This window comes from Danio rerio, chromosome 20 (assembly GCF_052040795.2).
Source record: "Danio rerio strain M-AB ecotype USA chromosome 20, GRCz13ab, whole genome shotgun sequence".
In the NCBI taxonomy this organism is placed as follows: Eukaryota; Metazoa; Chordata; class Actinopteri; order Cypriniformes; family Danionidae; genus Danio; species Danio rerio.
In genome coordinates this window covers 42,580,001-42,601,045 of record NC_141040.1, presented here as the reverse complement: position 1 = coordinate 42,601,045, position 21,045 = coordinate 42,580,001, and the positions used below count along the sequence as shown (strand labels likewise).

Below are 21,045 nucleotides of genomic sequence, written 5' to 3'. Positions count from 1 at the left end.
TTATTTATAAGTTATCATTATTATTTTAATTGCTTATAACTATCAGAGTTGTGTATATTAAAGTATAGTATATTATTCAATCCAAGATTTGGGCCAAAATGTTATTTAAGGAGTGCACTGTAAATAGTTAATCATAATATTTCAAATTGAAATGGAAATTCAAGGTTCATTTGTCACCAATTCTGTTCATAATTTTTACCGCACTGGGGCGGTTTCCTGCAGAATGTGATGCGGCTGGGATGAAAATAACACTTCGTCCGAGTCCGAGGCCATGGTGCTCCACTAGAAAAAGGTGGTTTTCCATCTCCAGGTTGGAGGAGAGTGCTTAACCAAGGTGGAGGAGATCAAGTATTTTGCGGTTTTGTTTATGAGTAAGGGAAGGATGGAACATGAGATTGACAGGCGGATTGGTGCAGCGGCAGCAGTAATGCGGTTGATATACCAGTCCGTTATGGTAAAGGAGCAGAGCCGAAAGGCAAAACTCTCGATTTATCGACCGATCTACGTTCCTACTCTCACCTATGGTCATGAGCTTAGTGTCATGACGAAAAGGACCAGATCTTGGACACAAGCGGCAAAAATTAGTTTTCTTCCCAGGGTGGCAGGGCGCACTCTTTTAGATAGGGTGAGGAACTCGGAGTAAAGCCGCTGCTCCTCCACATTGAGAGAAGTCAGCTGAGGTGGCTCAAGCATCTGTTTCGGATGCCTCCTGGACGCCTACATATGGAGGTGTTTCAGGCATGTCCCACTAGGAGGAGGCCTATAAAATATTTATATTTATTCAATATTTAATTAGATTTATTTTTTCTTTAAATACAATTAAAGTTTAAACTTTAAAGACATTCTTTTAATTTGGGCAATGAAAAGTAATGTGTTGTGTTATTGAAGATCTGCAGGGTCAGTCTGATGAAAAATCTCAGTTGGGAACTCTTAGGAACTTTGAATTATCCAAAATGGTACTGCAACTCACCAGGACACCTCTTGTCAAAAACGTTTCTCATATTCCCTTCGATCCAGGGCAATTAGGTTATGAATAGCTTTTCCATATTTGTAAGGCCGATAAGCATAATTTACACTGAAGGAGTGTGAGCGCGCAGGCAGGACTGCTGCCAAGCACAGTTTAGCATCTCATTAGTGTTATCACAATAATAGATTTTAATGAGGACAGCAGCTAAACATTAGCATACAGCCCACAAAACAAATGAGTGAGAAATGCTCTTTTTTGACCCCGGATGCAGGCGCTGTGAAGTATTCAGCTGTTGCAGAGAGGAACTAGGACAGAACCTGTCAGAATCAGAAACACCTAAGACTAGGACCTACTTTTTTCACTTTCAACGTAATGGAAAGCTTTCATGAAGGTCAAATGTTTTATGGAATCACATACAGTATTGGCAAAAGTTTTTTTGTGTGTGTGTGTGTTCAGCAAAAGAGCAAGTCAAACAAGTTTGAGAGTGACTTGAGGGTGAGGAAATGATGACAAATATACATGTTTTGTGTGAGTTTTATATATTCACATAATAATCATAGTTCGGACGCTGTCTCCATTACAATGGACATCACATGTCAGCCCATGTTTCTTGTGGTTCCTGAGCATTTCATCTAATTTAAAGCCTGCAGTCCATGAGAATGGACGACTGTCATTCAATCAAATGGTAGTAAGACTCGGCATAGTGTAATTTGAACAAAATCCACTACACTGACAAGCAGCATGGCATTTCTCCAGACACAGATGTAAGCCACATTTACAATGTTTTCATTCAGATTTTTTAATACGTTTGCAAATATTTCATAGACTGTATGTAAAAAAAAAAATAGGGATTGCACTTAGTAATTAAAGTTTATAATCTTTTTTAACATTAAAAGCTTTAGATCAGGACTTTTTCAAACATGTCTGTCCATTACGATGGACATTGGTTCAAGATCTGTTACTGAAATTAAATTTCTAGTGTTGCTGATTGAACTTTTTTTATTTATATAAAAAAAACTTTGTCGATGTACTAATACATTGCTGAAACCATTTCATATGCAGAAAATACAGATCTAGAAGTTCTTGAGCATAACAGATGGAAATATTTCGGATGTGGACATTATGTAGAGTGATGAGGAAGATGAAGATTTTCTTATAAACAATGTGCAATCTATACAACAAAACCTCAAAATTAAAAAGTAAAAATGTTACAATGTTAATGTTCTTGATTTTGAAAGTAAATTTCAAGATTATATCAGCAATCATGTATGTTTTTTTTTTGTATTTTATGTTGGTATAATGTTCAGGAAATACAACTGTTCTGACCAGATGTCCATTGAAATGGACAAAAATATATATACTTCAAGGTTTTTTCATTTTTATCATCATAATTTGGTTTGGTCTCATTTATAAAAGCCTTAAGAACTGTGAAATCATACTTAATAATGAGTATAATATAAGTATAGTATAGTAATTCCTACTGTAATAATAAAATAATTAGAGAAGGCATCTTTGACTCATTATCCTCAAAATCATTATTGAATTATGGACTAACACCATTACTTTAATATGAAGAAAAGATTTCCATTAATGGAGATTGATCAACAAATAAATAGTGATCTCAGTACAACTAAGACTGTTATTTTTGTTTATTGACCCCAAATACAGACGCTATGAAATGTTTGGATGTTGTAGAGAGGAACTGGGACAGGACCCTTTCAGTTTGTCTTTTGTAAGGGGCTTTCCAAGTTGAGGAGAAAATAAATCACTTTTCACAGTATCTTATTCCCACGGCTGTTATACAAACAATACACTTACAGTACTACCCCTCCCATAAAAAAGCAGAAAGCTTACAATAGACACCAAGGAATTAAAGAACAAATTTAGGAAATGGAAAATAACATTCTGTCTTTGACTCGAGGAGGAGAGCAGTGCCAATTCTCATTCATCTCCAACACTGCTGGCTGACTGGCGCATGAAATACTATACATCACCAGCTTGCACAGTTTATGAGAGGCTTTTATTTAGATTTTTGAGCAAGTCGAACAAGACAATGCAAAATATCTTCAATATTTTAGCCAATAAGAACACATGGGCCAGGTGACCAATCAGAGCCCATTGTGTACTTCTGAGGGAGAGGCTTCATAGAACCAGCTTCTCTCAAACGTTCTTAGGAGAATAGAAAGAGTGATGTATAAAAGTTAAAGAATTTATTTAAAAAATGTACGTAAAAAACAGCATGAACACAGTAGTGTTAGTCGACATATGAAAATTTTAGATCGCCATTTCGTCCCACTGTGAGATCGTCGATCACGATATACTATCACAAGGGGCGTCGCCAGTGTTATGTTAAGTTATATATAATTTATTATTATTATATTTAACCATATTTAAACATATTTAAATAAACTTTTGGCTGATTTTTATCTCATTTAATAACCTACTGCATTTGCATTACGTTTGATCTTGGAAAATAATTCAAGCCAATGCAAATCACAGCGCTCTTACATCTAAATAGGAGCTGCTGAGACCGAAATTATTTTAAACAAGACTCGATGCAACTGTGTTGTGGGACAGGGTTGTACAGTACGTGCCGCCTGTACGTGACTTTCTATGCAGTGATGCTTTCCATGTTTTTGTTCAGTTGAGCGCATGCCTTCAGCTCTTATCATCACAAAAGAAAACAAAACATTTGTAGTATTTGTTAATATCTAACACAATACTATATAACACAAGAGAGAATCTTGCGGGAGTGCTGTTATAAAGAAGTCTTAAATGACCAATGTTTGTTTATTAAATTACAGCAACACGTTTTATTCCAGAACATTTGAGCTGGTTACAGAGTTCATTAATTTTCTTTTTCAGTTGTTTAATTTTTAAAAATCGTTTTATTTAACCTGTGTGTTAATTAAATCTTGTTTTGTTATTTAACCTTTTATTTTTATGCAACAAAGTTGCAAACTAATTTGCTATGAGATGTGCCTATGTCCTCATGTGCAGCTCACGTTTCAACTGCTGATAAGAGAGCGCAAGAGCAATCGAAATAATAATTTTTGTCCCAAAGCTGTCAAATTATTTGTAGTTCATTTATTATTAATGATGATAATTAAAAATAATAGTACTAATTTTGTCTTTACAATTGTAATTCATTCAACATTCAACACACAATACCCCATAATGACAATGTGTAAAAAGATTTTCTTGAAGTTACAGATTTTTCTGAAAGAAAAAAATCACATGTACAAAAATATTCACAGCCTTTGCTGAATACTTTGTTGATGCACCTTTGGCAGCAATTACAGCAAGTCTTTTTGAATATGATGCCACAAGTTTGCCACACCTGTCTTTGGGAATTTTTGCCCATTCCTCATTGCAGTACCTCTCAAGCTTTACCAGGCTGGATGGGAAACAACGATATACAGCCATTTTCAGATCTCCCCAGAGATGTTCAATTGGATTTAGGTCTGGGCTCTGGCTGGCCACTCAAAAACATACACCGAGTTGTTGTGAAGCCACTCCATTGATTTTTTGGTGGTGTGCTTTGGGTCATTGTCCTGCTGTCGCCCCATGGTCTTCTTATGGTCTGAGAGTCACTCAGATGCCTTTTGGCAAATTCCAGGTGGGAAGTGGCTACCGTCTGGCCACTCTACCACACAGGCCTGATTGGTGGATTGCTACACAGATGGTTGTCCTTCTTCAAGGTTTTTCTCGCTCCACAGAAGAACGCTGGAGCTCAGGCAGGGTGACCATCGGGTTATTTATCGAATCCCTAACTAAGGCCCTTACCCCCTGATCACTCAGCTTAGATGGCCGACCAGCTCTAGCAAGAGTCCTGGTGGTTCCAAACATCTTTCCACTTATGGATGATGGAGGCCACTGTGCTCATTGAAACTTTCAGAGCAGCAGAAATTTTTCTGTAACCTTCCACAGCCTTGTGCCTTGAGACAATCCTGTCTCTGAGGTCTACAGCCAATTCCTTTGTCTTCGTGCTTGGTTTGTGCTTTGACATGCGCTATCAACCCTGGGACCTTATATAGACAGGTGTTTGCCTTTTCAAATCATGGCCAATCAACTGAATTTACCATAGGTGAACTCTAATTAAGCTGCTTTTTTCACATTGTCATTATGGGGTATTGTGTGTATAATGTTGAGGAAATAAATAAATGTAATCCATTTTGGAATAAAGCTGGAAGGCTGTCAAAATGTGGAAAAAGTGAAGCGCTATGAATTCTTTCCCGATGTACTGTAAATCCAATGAAAATCTTCAGTTGTCAATTGTGCTCTGCCACCCAACCCTCGCTACACTTTCAGTCTGCACACTTGAATGAACACTACTCAGAATCCAAGTGACTAACACAGCCTTGGGTGTTAGTAGCACCCTAATTAAAGTGAATGACACGAGGACCCCCAAACCACACACACTTGCACTGCAAACAAACTGTGATATCTCACATCAGATGTCAACTTCATTTCTGCCTGTCAAACTGCATTAAAGCACAGGATAGCCAGCCTTATATCTGCTCACATATTCCATGTGTATCATTTTAAGGCAACATCATAAGGGCATAATAGAAACTGGCACACATTCACAATCTGTTTCTCTATAAAGAAGTAGCACACAACAGTACGATACAGTAGGGGATCCAGTCCCTGCGCATTAGGCTCACAATCACTATAATTTTCCTTTGCCGTACCCACATGTGCCCCAGTGTGGGAGGTTAATTATGCTGTTCAGTTCCTTTTCTTCTGAGAGAGACAAATGTTGCTAGGAGAGCGTGTGTAAACTCCTTCTGAGGGTTTAAAGGGGACTGTGTTGTTTTTAGTGTCTTTAGTGTTTTTCTCTTATGGTGTGTTCAGAGAACCAGGGTATTATCTCTAAACCAAAGTGAATCAAGATAACCAATCTACAAGTTTGAATACACCCTTACAAGGAACTATTTTGTTCATGGTTCAAAATCCAAATAAAAGGAATGTCAAAGTATTCCAAGAGTGACCACATTTACATGGACATCAGTAATCAAATTATTTGACTTAATCTAATTAAGACAATAATTTAATTAAGGTGTTTACATGATTTACTTTTTCGAAAGTTCCTTCCATGATCGCGTTTTACATGTTATATCCATTAATTCGATTAACATCACTGCTTTTCACGTTTCCTCTAGTTTCATGTAATTTTAGGCATTTCATTTTTTATTTTTTTTTTACTTTAACTGCAGTTTCACAGATTCACTTTCATTCAGGAACATTTCATTCATGCTCCCGCATGGAAAGTTCATGTTATTTTACTGACTCTGACCTCTAAGTCTCATTCATCGAGATGAACGATTCTTTTTTCGAGTTATTTCGTTCCAAAATAACAGTAACATGTTACGAGATGCTTCCAAACACATCTACAACTAGCCCAAACGTTGATCACACTACTACAAGTCATAACTAGAACACTACTGTACAATGCAATATGCTACTAAGAAAGAGAAAATAATCCTTCATTGTTTACCTGGTGTTTTATCTATGATTTAGGCCTGCTCACCTTATCTGGCATGTCTTCCAGTTTTAGTCGTTTGTTCACCTGACACTGAGTCCAATATAAGCTTAACTAATAAAAATAAATAAAAAATGGCTTTCAAATGTAAAACCTTTTTATTTATTTAATTTATGTTTTACCTTTTTTCTCTTATTTCTCTCCTTTAAAATGTATTATGCAGATTGTTATAACATCTCTGTTTTTTTTTCAATTCAATTCAGCTTTATTTGTATAGCGCTTTTACAATGTAGATTGTGTCAAAGCAGCTTCACATAAATGGTCATAGTAACTAGTAACATAGTAACATTAGTTTTTTTAATGTTCTAAGTTTCTGCAATTAATTGTTAACTGTTTTTGAAAGCAATAATAAAATAAAATAAAAACTCAATTTTAAAAATTATATTAAAAAGATTAACTAATGCTCACAGTCTGAGCTGGAAACACCCATAAGTAGTTCACCTTTCGATTCTTGAGGTTTTTCCGTTGTCCTGACATTTTATCCCACCCATCAGATTAGGCTACCTACACTGTATTTGAATGGTTCTGAGGTTGGCGTTAGAGATTAGGTAGGTTAGGTCGAGCTTTCAGCTTCATATCACAATACTCTACATAAAAATTTACACTGGTAGCAAAATCTGATAGTTAGCATTTTTCATTATCAAAATGTGCTACCTACTTTTTAAATGGGAGACAATCTGACAAGGAAGGCCAAATTGACAGAACACAGACTCTAAATGCATATGACTGGCTTCTGTATCATGTGAAGAACGAACAACTCAAACCCGATAGAGGACTCGAAAAATGAACTTCTCTTTTACCCCACCTGCACAAATGTGCACATGCGCGAATGAACGAAACTCTCTGAGAGGACTCATCATTCTCATTTGTTCAAGACCGACCCAGCGTGACAAACTGAGGTATTGGATGCATGGAAAGGTGGAAGAGTGTTGTTTAACAGAATTTGATACTGCATGCCGTATGGAAAGAAAAAAAAAAAGCCTCCGATTTTGCGATGCAGGTGTCTGTGGTCCTTCACTCACTAGTTGCAAAGCCATGTGTGTATGGAATATCCAGTCGCAAAACCTGATGAAAAATCACTTTCATAATGCGACTAAAATCGGCGTACTTCACATGTGTTAATTCGATTTCTGTTTAGTTAGATTATGACTTAAATCACATTAAATTAATCAAAAATCTGTGTTTACATGGTAGACTCTTAATCAGATTATTGTCTTGATCAGATTATTGGCGTCCATGTAAATGTACTCACTGACACAAGACAAATTTTCCGATTAAACATAGACAACAACATACCTTTAAGTACAAATCCAACTCTTTGTGACCCTGGACCACAAAACCAATCTTAAGCTGAATGGGTATTTTTAAAATAGCCAAAAATATGTATTGGTCAAAATGATTATTTTATGTCCAAATATCATTATGTTAAGTTAAGATCATGTTCCATGAAGATTTTTTTTTTGAGTGTCCTACTGTAAATACATATCCAAACCTATTTGTTGATTAGTAATATGCATTTACAAGAGCTTAAATTTTACAACTTTAAAGGTAATTTTCTCAATATTTGATTAAAATAATGTCCTATCCAAATAAGTGAATGAAAAGCTTATTTGTTTAGCTGGTGTATAAATTTAAATGACAAGAAATCAACACTTAGGACTGGGTTTGTGGTCACATTTAAGCTATTAATAATAAATGTTCTTTGTTGGTATTAATCATTCCATGAGGAACTTTTAACATCAATTGTACACCATGAAATACTGAACATCACCAGCTTTGGAGAGAATTTTATTTAAATTTTTGAGCAAGTGGAATAAGGCAATGGAAAATATCTTCAATATTTTAGCCAATAAGAACACACTGGGCCAGGTGACCAATTAGAGCCTTTTGTGTACTTTTGAGGGAGAGGCTTCATAGAACCTTTCACAAAAAAAGATTCTTTGGGGAACACCAAAAAGTTCCTCTAAAGTGTGTTATTATTTAGCAAAACTTTGGTTCTTCCTGACTCATTTAATATAAGAGATATTCTTATCTTGTCATGTTCAGCTGAGTTTTAACGTGACTTAAGGCTTCTTTTAAGTTTAACTACCTTTTTTGACCTTATTTAAAAAAATATTTAGTTAATTAATGACCTAAGGTCGACAAGGTGGCTCTGTGGTTAGCACTGTTGCCTCACAGCAAGAAGGTCGCTGGTCGAGACCTGGCTGGGTCAATTGGCATTTCTGTGTAGTTTGCATGGTCTCCGTGTGTTTGGCTGGGGTTCCTCCGGGTTTCCCCCACAGTCCAAAGACAAGCGGTATAGGTGAATTGAATAAACTAAACTGGCCGCAGTGTATGTGTGTGAATGAGTGTGTATGGATGTTTCCCAGCACTGGGTTGCAGCTGGAAGGGCCACTGTGTAAAACATGTGAGATAAGTAGGCGGTTACTTCCGCTCTGGTGACTCCTGATGAATAAAGGGACTAAGCCAAAGGTAAATGAATATTACAGTTAGTCATTTTGATTTTTGAGTAGACTTTGAGTAAACTACTTGAATAAATCATATAAAAATGACAAAATTATTTACCCTGACAGATGATGAATTTAATATTATTAGATAAAACTTGTTTAACAAAATTATAGGACATAATTCAGAAAAAGTTCCTTTGGGTAACTTTAAAACCAAAAAATGTTCTTCTACATTGTTATTAATTAGAAAAAACTTATTTTGGTCCTCCCTGACACCTTTAATGTTAAGAGATGAATCCGAGAATCAATAGGAGCTCCCAATTTGATGACACAATCCATGCGAAAAATCAAATGTCCGAGGGGAAATGTCAAACAGTTTTTTCCTTCCTGGTTTTATCATTGAGACACACCGTGTGCAAAACTGCCGCTACAGATTGTTTACGTTTGCTGTGAGGAATCATTTCAGAACCCGGGATAGTGAAAGTGTCACAGGTGGATGACGTCAAACTCCAGGGACGTTTTCTTTCATGTTTGGCGCGTCTTCATTGTCATTCAGTCTGACATTATGACAGCTGAGATCTTACAGTGTGACATGGGAGCCATGTTTGTGCAGTCTGACATAGCTACAATCGTTCAAGATTATTAAAAAAAAAAAAAAAAAAAAACGCACATTGTGATTAAGACTCTTAAGACTCTTATTGTACATTTTAAGACCTCGTTGCCACTTCATGTTTCAGCTGGTAAAATTGGCGACATTTTAATTTAAAGTATATTTAATATATACTGATTTCAAGAAACAAAAATCCTAAATTAAACGTTATTCATCAACTGAATAAAAATACTAATCCAGCAGATGGCACCTAAAACCACAGGAATAATGGTGTTTCCTTGGTTACTACAGTAAACAAAGCAGCATGTCAACTCCAGCAGGATTTTATCGATTTCCTAAACTACACAGCATCCCAATATTCGCAGATTAAATAAACTTTAGCACACTGATACAAAGTGTAATACGTTGCATTAGCATTAAAGACTTTTTAATACCTTTTAAGGGCCATAATTTTCTTTAAATTGATTTATCACCCTGTGAATGTCAAGAAACTGAATATTCAATGGACATTTAAAGTTCTTATAAAACCATTGATCCCAATAAAGAACCTTTTTAACGAGTGTAGGAGATCCTAAACATCTCTGTTACACATGAACATCTGGTATAAATAGTCATGGTGTGCCTTGGTGTAGCTGCGAGAAATGAAAATCGTTTTTCTTCTCTCTCCATCGCCGACCCTTTAGACTCCTCAGAGTGGAAGCTTGTGAATGTATCCATCATTCAATGAATATTTCAGGATGTCATTCACAAGACTCCCCACTTGTTGACTGAAAACCTTGATTGAGTCACAGAGCGTGACACTGGACAAAACATAACAGATACAGAGGAATGACCTTAAGTTTAATGAAAAATGCAACCCCTCTTCACATAAAGTATAAATAAATATAATAGTAAACAGTAAGGTTCTGGGAGCAAAGGTTCTATTCAAAATGTCCACACAGAAAATGTTTTTAGCAAAAGAGGAAAGGGTTTAATTTAAGACCAACAGTATACTGAGCTCTGTTCATGTTAAACAATGGCATGTGCTTGCTAGGTGTGATTTCAAATTAGTTTGATATTTAAAAAGCATATGTAGCTGTAAAATGGAGGTCATGTGCAAACAAACATCCATATTCTGCAAAACAGGGAAAGAAATTTAGAGCACCGTCAATCTATGAAGGTTGTATTCTGTCAAACGTACATGCCGAAAATAAATATGTGGGCACACTGCTTTCTGAATGTTTTTTTTTAAAATATGCAAGCATTTCTTCAGAGTCTACTACAGAGTTGCTGCCATGTGACTGGCTGATTAAAAGTTTTCGTTTATGAGTTGTTGGACAGGTGTACCTAATAAAGTGGCCAGTGAATGTATATATATTTATTTATTTTCTTTCATCACCAATTTGAATTTTAGATGATTTCTAAAGCATCATGTTACACTGAAAACTGATGTAATGATGCTATTTTATTAATGATGTTATTAAAAATTGCTAAATAATTACACTTATCATTTACACTGTATGACTGATTCTTGAGGGAATCCATGGCTCGAAGATGCTAATGAAAATGGGAGTCATGGCAACATGAGGCTAGGGGAGGCTAGCTAACTCAATTACACTATCATTGTCTCTCTTTTTAATTGCATGAGGAGAACATTGAACAGTACATATTGCACCTCTCTAACACTGCACTCCACAGGTGGCAGCTACACTATTAGGCCTGAGAGCTTGATGCATAAAAGGCATATTGCAAGCAAGATGCCTCCAGGTAGGCCTAGAATTCACGCACATCCACCATACTGGAAATTGAAAATTCAGCAACAGCTCTCCAGCCTCTATTTATAACAGCTCAAGGATGAGAGCCAAAGACAGCTTGCGAGGAGATGCGACAAAGTCAGTCTGACTGCTTGCAGCCATCACATGATTCAGCCTATCTGTGACGAGCTGATTACTCATGCGTCATTTACAGGCTCTTCAATAGACAGCCATTCAGCCTACTGTAATAACTGCACGTACAAAATAAATATAATGAAATGCCACATTTCACTCAAAAACGAATGTGTAATCAGACTTTATGAGGTAATGCTAGTACATTAACGATGCTAACAAAATAACTAATATCAAAGTTTGACTTGGATGGGGTTTTATGAAGCTGAACTAATTAGCATGTTTCTAGCATGAATTAGCACCTTGTTAGCATGTTCATAACATTAATTAGCTTTTTAGCATGAGTTAGCATGTCTAATATGATTTAACATTGTCTAGCAATAAGTAACAGGTTGCTAGCATGCTTATAGCATGAACGTAATGTTGTCCAAACTTGGTCCTGGAGCGCCGGTGTCCTGCAGATTTTAGCTCCAACACACACTCCTCAACACACCTGCAAGGATGTTTCTAGAAAGCCTAGTACAGGGGTGGCCAACCTTGTTCCTGGAGAGCCACTGTCCTGCAGATTTCAGTTGCAACCCATATCAAACACACCTGCCTGTAATTATCACATGGTGTTCAGGTCCTTATTAATTGGTTCCGGTGTGTTTGATATGGGTAGCAACTGAAATCTGCAGGACGGTGGCTCTCCACGAACAGGGTTGGCCACCCCTGGCCTAGTAAGAGCTTGATTAGCTAGCCCAGGTGTGTCTGATTGGGGTTGGAAATAAACTTTGCAGGACACCGGCCCTCCAGGACCAAGTTTGGACAGCCCTGGTCTAGAACGAATTAGCTTATTTTCAACAGCAGTTTGTCATTTACAGTGTTTGTAATTGTTGTTTTCAAGTTAAAGATTTTTTTTAATTAAATTTTCAAGCAAAATATATTTAGCTTATGTAGAGCATATGAAATAATTTGCTGTCATAATATAAATAATAATAGCACCATCAGTATTAATACAGTATTATTATTATATATTTAATAAGAAAAATAACACATTTGGTCTTATTTCTTGCTTAATGTAATTTACAGGAATTCTAGTATTAGTCTTAGTATTAGTTTTCAAATGGCTGCTGTTTTAGCAGGAGATAGAAGAAAGTCTTTTGATACTGTAAATCCACAAGAAATGATCAAAGTAATATTTATTACATTGTGAGCCATTATTACAGCATGCTTGGTTATAATGAGTTGCTTTGATGAGGCTCACTGCATCAGTACTGCTCAATTATTGCAATCTTTAAAAGGAGAATTTGACAAGGGCCTTAAAAAGATCAGAAATGATTTCGCTTCATGAAAAACCTCTTAAGGAGGACAAGTCATTTTCAATATTTTAAAAGTTAAATTGAATTGAACAGGCTTTATTAGCAACTTACAATTAACTTTACAATTAGATTTTTCCCTTTTGTATCACTGTTTATTACTTATGCAGTCTCAGTCGTTAATCAGTCTGCAAATATTATGCAAGCTGAAGCAATAGCATCAGTGTAATTTGTTATTTGGTGTCTCTGCTGATTGCCACGGTGCGGCTGTATTAAAAATTAGGCCGGGGCAATAACAGTCTCTGGATGATGTTATCCTATTCATCTCATTTTGTGAGTGAAGAGACCTTCTGTATAAAAGTAGAAAGTCAGAAAGCTCAGTGGTCCTCTATTTGCAGCCAAAAACAGTGCACTGAAAGCCACTTTTCTGCCCTCAAAGCAACTATTATCGTAAAATCACCAAATTTGTCCTTGTTACAGTTATCATGTGTAATGTTGTATGTGAACTGAATCTATCAGCTGCAGCTTTTTATAAGAAAGCACATATTTTAGTCTGAGATGCACTTTTGAGAGACGGTTTCCTGTTTGTTTTTCAATTTTTTTCTTTTAAATTGACTGACTACAGTGTATTCAATGACTATCTGGTTCATGCTTTACAGCCTCGGTCTAATAAGATGCAATACTGGGTGCTCTTTTGTTTTTCAGCTTCGGATCTGGTTGTCAGTAGAATTAGTCAGAATCAGGGGTGTAGATATAGCATGGAGGAAGGGGACGCTCAACCACTATTGAAATGTCCCGACCAGTAATTTAATTCATTTAAAAATGAAAATAATAAAAATTATTTTAAAAATCACCCTGTCAATATTAACCTAGACATGCCGAAAGAGTTAAATCACTTTCTCTCCTGGAGTCGCACCACCTCCAAACACACATGAACATTGTGAATGGCTGTGCCTTTCCCTGCTCTCATGTGAGAGGCAGTAGCTGCATTCATGTTTATTTATTTATTTATTTGTTGCCACATCAGCAACTTATGGCTATTTCATGGCAAAATGGATACACATGAAAATATTACATGATAAAAACAAATTCGCATTACAATAGAAAGTTATATATAGGATAGAAATAAATAAAATTCACACAAAAAATATATTCAAAGTTAAATATGATTCTTCAGTTCAATTTTTGTTCAATAATTTAAGATTCATCCTGGTGGTACCTTTTAAAAAATGTCCCTCAAAGTACTCTCCTTATGTAAATTGGGATGTAGCAGCTTCAAAACTGCAGGAGAATTGCAAGAATAAGGTGTGTGACACACCAGTTAAGATGGCGGCAGCAATGAATAGGTGCTTTTTTCGATGAAAAGTAAATGCAAGTTCACTACTGAATGAGTCCATCATCATGACAATGCCTTTAAAGCTCATGTTTCCCCCCCTGATTTAACACACAGTATAACGTTATAGCAGACTGATATAGTCTGAATAATTTGCCTTGGGCCATATCAGGATTTGTGGGGAAAACCGGAGCCCCTAAAGTAAACTCATGCCAACATGGGGAGAACATGCAAACTCCACACAAAAATGCCAACTAACCCAGCTGAGGCTCAAATCAGCAACCTTATTGCTGTGAGGTGACATCACTACCCACTGCACCACCCCTTGTGAATATATATATATACACATATATTCATTCTTTGGGGGTGGGGGGTTTGTTTGATTCACCCGTCCCCACCAATGTCAAGTGCAAACCTCCGCCGTTGGTCAGAATATGCATGCTTTTCTATAATATGTGCAACAGCAAGGCAGATAAGTGGAATATTTGCATACGCAATATCATGATTGCAAAAAAGTTAACTTGCATGTATAGCACAAATACACAAGCAAAAATCCAGAGTTAGAATAAATAGCTAATGTTTAAAATGCATATACAAATATTATTTTAAAAAAGTAACATAAGATGCAAGGAGCTCATATAGTATAGTTTATATAGATATTATTATGAGCACACATAATTAAAACATTTATGCACATCAAACAGCACCAATGACACAACAAATAAAAACAATATGCTGAATTTTAGAGAAAATAGAGAAAAAACAACTATGCTAATTTATTATATTCTTTATACTCACTGAAAAATACTCAAATGTTTTGTTATACAGCTGGGAAAATAAGTATTGAAGAAATGTTTTGAACAATGAAATGACCCAAGGATAATTACTAAATAACTAAAACGTATTTAATACTTTATATAAAAGGATTTCTTAATTATGGCGGCTTAAAAACACCTCTCATAATTTGAAGATTCTGTGGATCTCGTCTATCAAATCTGAGCTTTATTTTATATTTTCTATTGGATTCAATCAACATCAGAGCTTGATTTTCTTTCTCTGAAAGCATTTATGAGTTCCATTGGCTGTATTTAGATCATTGTCTTGAAGAAATGTTCACCCTGGTTTTATCTTCATTATCTAGATCACGGGTGTCAAACTCAGTTCCAAAAGGGCCGCAGCTCTGCACAGTTTAGTTCCAACCCTAATTAAACACACTTGATCAAACTAATTGAGTCCTTCAGGCTTGTTTGAAACCTACAGGTAAGTTTGTTGGAGCAGGGTTGGAACTAAACTGTGCAGGGCTTCGGCCCTCCAGGAATTGAGTTTGACACCCCTGATCTAGATAATGTAGATGTTGGACTGAAGCAGTGAATACTTACTTACTCTGACTAAGAGCAGAGGGTTGCTAAAGAACTACTGAGAGATTTCAGCTGCTCTCTGGGCTTTCACTGCCTTTCTACAGCTCCCTTTCTTCATGTGTTCAATGTTTTTCCCTGTGTCATTTCATTTTATTACACTGTGAGGTTTACGAGCCAGGAAGGCTCGTAGTGGGTTCTCAAAGGATATAAAAAAATGAGAAAACCTCAAAATGATGGCACAACTCGCTGATATAACGTGTAAAGTGATGGTTTATTTACAGTGTACGAGAGTGAAACCCAAAACCCAGCAAAGTAGCAAACAAACAAAAATAAAAGAAAAATAAACAACAAACAAAACGATATATGTACAATCACAATAAAAATGTACAAGTTATAGATCGCTTACGGCACCACAGTAGCTCGCTCGCTCGCCAGGTGAACTGACCCCGAATTGTTGTTTGGGGCTGCCTTTTAAAGGTGAAGCCCCACCCCCTTAACACAGACCAACATACCCTAATTAAAAGGTAAGTATAAACATCAGTACATGTTCTCCGGTTTATTATTTAAAAACCATTAAACCCCAAACATCCACAATTAATCAATGTTAACTAAAATAGATCAAGATATAAAGATATAAACATATAAACATGAACATTTAAACACATAAAGAAAAGTATAAACCCATTCCCCCCCTTTCTCTAGAGGACAATGGACTAGTCTGCTTCCGGTTGCTCTGGAGCAATCCACAGTGAACCCGGCACTATTTAGCCAGGCCGCTGGGAGGCGCTCTGTTTGACCGGCCGATGGAAGAGCAACCAGGAAGACAGATGAAGGAGAAACACGGATACCAAACAACCGGTAAAAATTAAACAAACAATAACTGAAAACACTTAGATACGGACAAACCAAAAACATTAAACACTCAGACAACATGTGTATATGCGTGTATTTGTGACTATAGTGTGCGTTATGGATGGCGATGAAGAAATGCGTTTGTGGATGCGTTTGTGTGTGTGTGAAAACCAATGAGCTGATGGCGGACGTGTGCACCCGAATCGCCTCAAGCTTTTCTGGATAATTTTGGTAAGTGAATTATGTTTGAATGTTGAGCACTGTTTTTCAGCCAGGGACAAGTCACCTCATCACACCACCTTTCCCCTCTCCAAGCCGGCTGCCAGTCGGGTACCTCGAAAGGTAGTCGGCTGTCCTGTTCTGGGATCCTGGTCGATGGACAACCTTGAACTGGTATGGCTGTAGAGACAGATACCACCTGGTTACTCTGGCATTATGGTCTTTCATGCTGTGAATCCAGGTTAGTGCTCTGTGGTCTGTCTCTAATGTAAATTCTCGGCCCAACAAGTAGTACCGGAGACTTTCCAATGCCCACTTTATTGCCAGTCCTTCTTTCTCCACGGTGGAATACCAGGTTTCTCGTGGAAGTAGCTTCCTGCTAATATATGCCACCGGTCTTTCTTGTCCTGCATCTTCCTGCATGAGGACTGCCCCGACACCTACTGCAGAAGCATCCACTTGGACGGTAAATGGCTGGGTAAAGTCTGGACTCTTGAGTACAGGTTCTGAACATAATTGTCTCTTTAAAGTTGTGAATGCCTTTTCACAATCTTGTGTCCACTGAATTGGATTTTTAGCTTGTTTGCACAGCAAGTTGGTTAAGGGGGCTGCAGTGGTTGAAAAGTCAGGGAGGAACCTCCGATACCAACCCACCAAACCAAGAAATGACCGAACTTCCTTCCGTGTTGTTGGCCTTGGACTGTGTTGTACTGCTTCCACCTTATCCACTTGAGGACGCAACTCTCCGTTTCCTAGGCGATATCCCAGGTAATTGGTTTGTGCCTTCACCCACTCACACTTGCTGACATTGAGGGTCAAACCTGCTGCTTGAATTTTGTCTAGGGTCTGTTTTAGGTGTTGCAGATGATCTTCCCAGGACGAGCTGTAGATGACTACATCATCGAGGTAGGCTGCAGACCACTCTTCACATCCCCTTAGTACTTGATCCATTAGCCGCTGGAAAGTGGCTGGTGCCCCATGAAGCCCAAAAGGTAAAACCTTAAAGTGGTATAATCCCATGGGTGTACAGAATGCTGTATACTGTCTGGACTTTTCTTCCAAGGGCACTTGCCAGTAGCCTTTACACAAGTCCAGAGTGGTAAGATATTTTGCTTGGCCAATCCTCTCAAGCAAATCATCTAAACGTGGCATTGGATAAGCATCAAACCTTGACTGTGCATTCAGTTTCCGGAAGTCGATGCATATCCGCAGGGTACCATCCTTTTTTGGAACGATGACGACTGGGCTACTCCATTCACTTGTTGAGGGCTCAATCACTCCCAGCTCGATCATCGTCTCAATTTCTGTCTTGAGTGGTTTTACCAGACTTTCAGGAACCCTGTATGGTCGCTGTCTTGAGGGGATTTGATTAACAAGTTGGATTCGGTGCTCCACCAGGTTCGTTCGTCCAGGCCTTTAACGAAATAACCCAGAATACTGGTTCATCAGGTGATGTAGCTCAGCTTGCTTGGTTTCCTCCAGATGATTTAGCCCCACTCCTGTGGTTTGTGCCGGCTCTGCACCTCTCTGCTCCAGTAGATCCTCCTCCTCTACCTCCTCCACTTTCCTGATCAGCAACGATGTCTCCTTGTTAGGTGGCTCCTTCCACTCCTTCAATAGATTAATGTGATACGTTTGCTTTTCTTTGCCTTTATCAGGGTGATGAACTTCATATGTTACTGGTCCCAGTCTTCGAAGTACTGTATAGGGCCCTTGCCACTTCACCAGTAGTTGATTCGTCGAGGTGGGAAGCAGTAACAAAACCTTCTGTCCTGGCAGCAGCTCACGAGTTCGGGCATTCTGGTCGTACCACAGTTTCTGTGTCTTCTGGGCCTTCTTGAGGTTCTCTTGGGCCTTCTCTCTGTAGGTCTCCAGACGGTCTCTCATCTCAAGGACGTATTGCACAATACCTTTTGCCTTCTCCGTCACCTCATCAGACGAAGTGGTCTCCCAGTTCTTTCGAAGGAGATCCAGTGGTCCTTGAACCCGCCATCCATACAGGAGCTCAAATGGAGAAAATCCCGTCGAAGCTTGAGGCACCTCCCTGTAGGCAAACATCAGAAACGGTAGCCATTTATCCCAGTCCTTTCCAGTCTCTGACACAAACTTGCGAAGCATGTTCTTCAGTGTTTGATTGAACCGCTCTACTAATCCGTCTGTCTGTGGGTGGTATGGGGTAGTTTTGATTGCAGTGATGCCCAGTTGACGATGCATCATCTTCATCAGTCGGGAAGTAAAGTTGGTTCCTTGGTCTGTAAGTATTTCATTGGGTATTCCTACTCTAGAGAACAGCTGTATTAGGGCATTGATTACCTTGGCGGTGGTGATGGATCGCAGAGGGAAAGCCTCAGGGTACCTGGTGGCATAGTCACTGATGACCAGAATGTACTGATGTCCAGATGTACTCCTCTCCAGTGGGCCCACGATATCCATCGCGATGCGCTGAAACGGCACAGAGATTACAGGCAAAGGAAGTAATGGGGCCTTACCCTGGTGACGCACAGTGCTTGTCTTTTGACAGGTGGGGCATGTGGTGCAATAACTCTGTACATCAGTATACATGGAAGGCCATATGAAACGTGAACTAATGCGTGCATATGTCTTTTGGAATGCAAGGTGCCCTGCCCACGGTATGTTATGTGCTACAGACAGAACCACATGACGACAACATGTAGGGACAACCAAACGTGTGGATTCAGAGGTTTGCATGTACAAAACATCATTAATTATAACATACTTCTCCCCACATAAGTCCATTTTGTCCTCATTGGCCTTAGCAAATAACCCAGTCAATGTTTTATCAGCCCTCTGCAGGCTAGCAATGTCCTTTGGGATTTCCCAACTATGAGTTTCCAGACCCTCAGTTTGTGTTTCTGGGGCTGGAGTACCAAGCCCTTTTTCCAGCCGCTTTTGACGGCGTGTTTTTTTGGGGCCTTTGGTCCCGCCTTGCAACAGACTATCATGGAAGTCAGGCAATGGCTGCAGACCTGTTTTTGTTTGGGCCCGTGTTACCACCGGACATGACAGTGCGACATTTATAGGCAATTTTGTATCACAGTTCATGTTTAACAGTTCACTTAACACTGGTATATCTCTTCCCAAAATCATATCAGCAGGTAGGTCATCGACAACTGCAACATTTAGTAAATACAATTGGTCTTGTACCCCCACATTCACTTCAATTTGTGGATACGATTTTACATCCCCGTGAACGCATTGTACATTCACCATAGTTGAATAAGGCACATGTGTGACATGACTCCGCTTTATCAATGACATTGAGCTACCAGTGTCCAACATGGCATTTACATTATGTCCATTCACAGAAGCTTTCACATACTGCACTTTGTGAGCTGTAATACTGTCACTGTCCCCTTCCCTTGGAACATAACAAAATCCAGTCAATTTAGCTTTACGCACAGGACACACAAGAGCTTTGTGCCCTGGCTGCTGGCAGTGAAAGCACACCAACCCCTTCCCAGTGTCAGTGTTCTGTGCTGGAACATGTTCATAGTTCTGTTTAGGTTCAGTGCGATTACCAACAAAGTTTTTAACAGTACCTTTAAGTGGTTGAGAACGCTGAATGCCTCGGTGAGCATTAATATATTGCTGTGCCAGTTTTGCAGCCTCAAGTCCTGTTGTTGGCTCGTGTTCCTTTACCCACATCCGAACCTCATGTGGTAGGACCCGGAGTAACTGCTCCAAGACAATCGTCTCACCAATTTCCTCTTTGGAATGACTGTCAGGTTTCACCCAACGCCGGTAAAGGGTTCGCAGCCGATGATAACTTTCAGTAGGCGACTCTCCTGCTGGAGTAGACATAGCCCGGAACCGCTGACGGTAGGTTTCAGGTGAGATGTTGAACTTTGCTAACAACGCCTCCCTCAGGTCCTCATATACCTCAGCTTGGTCCTCGTCCATGGCTAAGTACGCCTCAAGTGCCTGCCCAGTCAACAGTGGCACCAAGCGGAAACTCCACTCCTCCTTTGGCCACCTCCAGGTTTTGGCTAGTCGTTCGAACCGACGCAGGAAGTTCTCTATGTCCTCCCCTTGCTGGAAGACTGGTAACTTTGGCTCTGTTTGCATTATTGGCTGGCTGCCATATCTCAGGTCAGTAGGCGAGTCTCGATCTCTCTGGAAAGATGGGGGTCGTTGTGCTGTTGGCGTTGGCAACCTCAATCGTGGACTCTCTGACTCACTCGACCCCTCAGCTGGCCGGACCGCTTGCAGAATTGACTCTTTAAAACTCTGTAGCTCTGTTAGGTAACGCTGCTCCCGCTCTGCTTGTGAGTCAAGAAAGTCCCTCATTAATGCATACATCCCACCTCCAGTAGATGAAGTCTTTGCTTCAGGAGAAGAAACAGGTTTTGTGACTTGCGGTGATGTGGACTTGGGTCGAACGGGAGGAAGTTCCTCCTCCAACTCCGTCTCCGTAGACTCAGCTGATGCCCATGCCCCATCCTCCTTGCTAAGGGCTCCAGTCTGTGAACGAAGCCCCGCTTTAGGCTTCCTGCCTCTCGTAGACGTCTTGCGAGTTGCCATCCCACTTCT

General features: G+C 39.0%; 1 protein-coding gene and 1 long non-coding RNA gene across 4 annotated transcripts in view; both read right to left on the bottom strand.

The window, feature by feature from the left end:
- The window catches only part of stum (stum, mechanosensory transduction mediator homolog), a 47,467-nt gene that overhangs the window by 10,738 nt on the left and 15,684 nt on the right, over window positions 1-21,045 (bottom strand).
- Window positions 13,341-21,045, bottom strand: part of LOC147839413 (uncharacterized) — an 8,894-nt gene continuing 1,189 nt past the window's right edge. Inside the window, exons 2-3 of the long non-coding RNA XR_015518855.1 lie at window positions 15,397-15,581; window positions 13,341-14,151 (exon numbers count right to left, since the gene is read on the bottom strand). This is a non-coding gene — a long non-coding RNA (uncharacterized LOC147839413). The remainder of the gene's footprint in view (window positions 14,152-15,396; window positions 15,582-21,045) is intronic.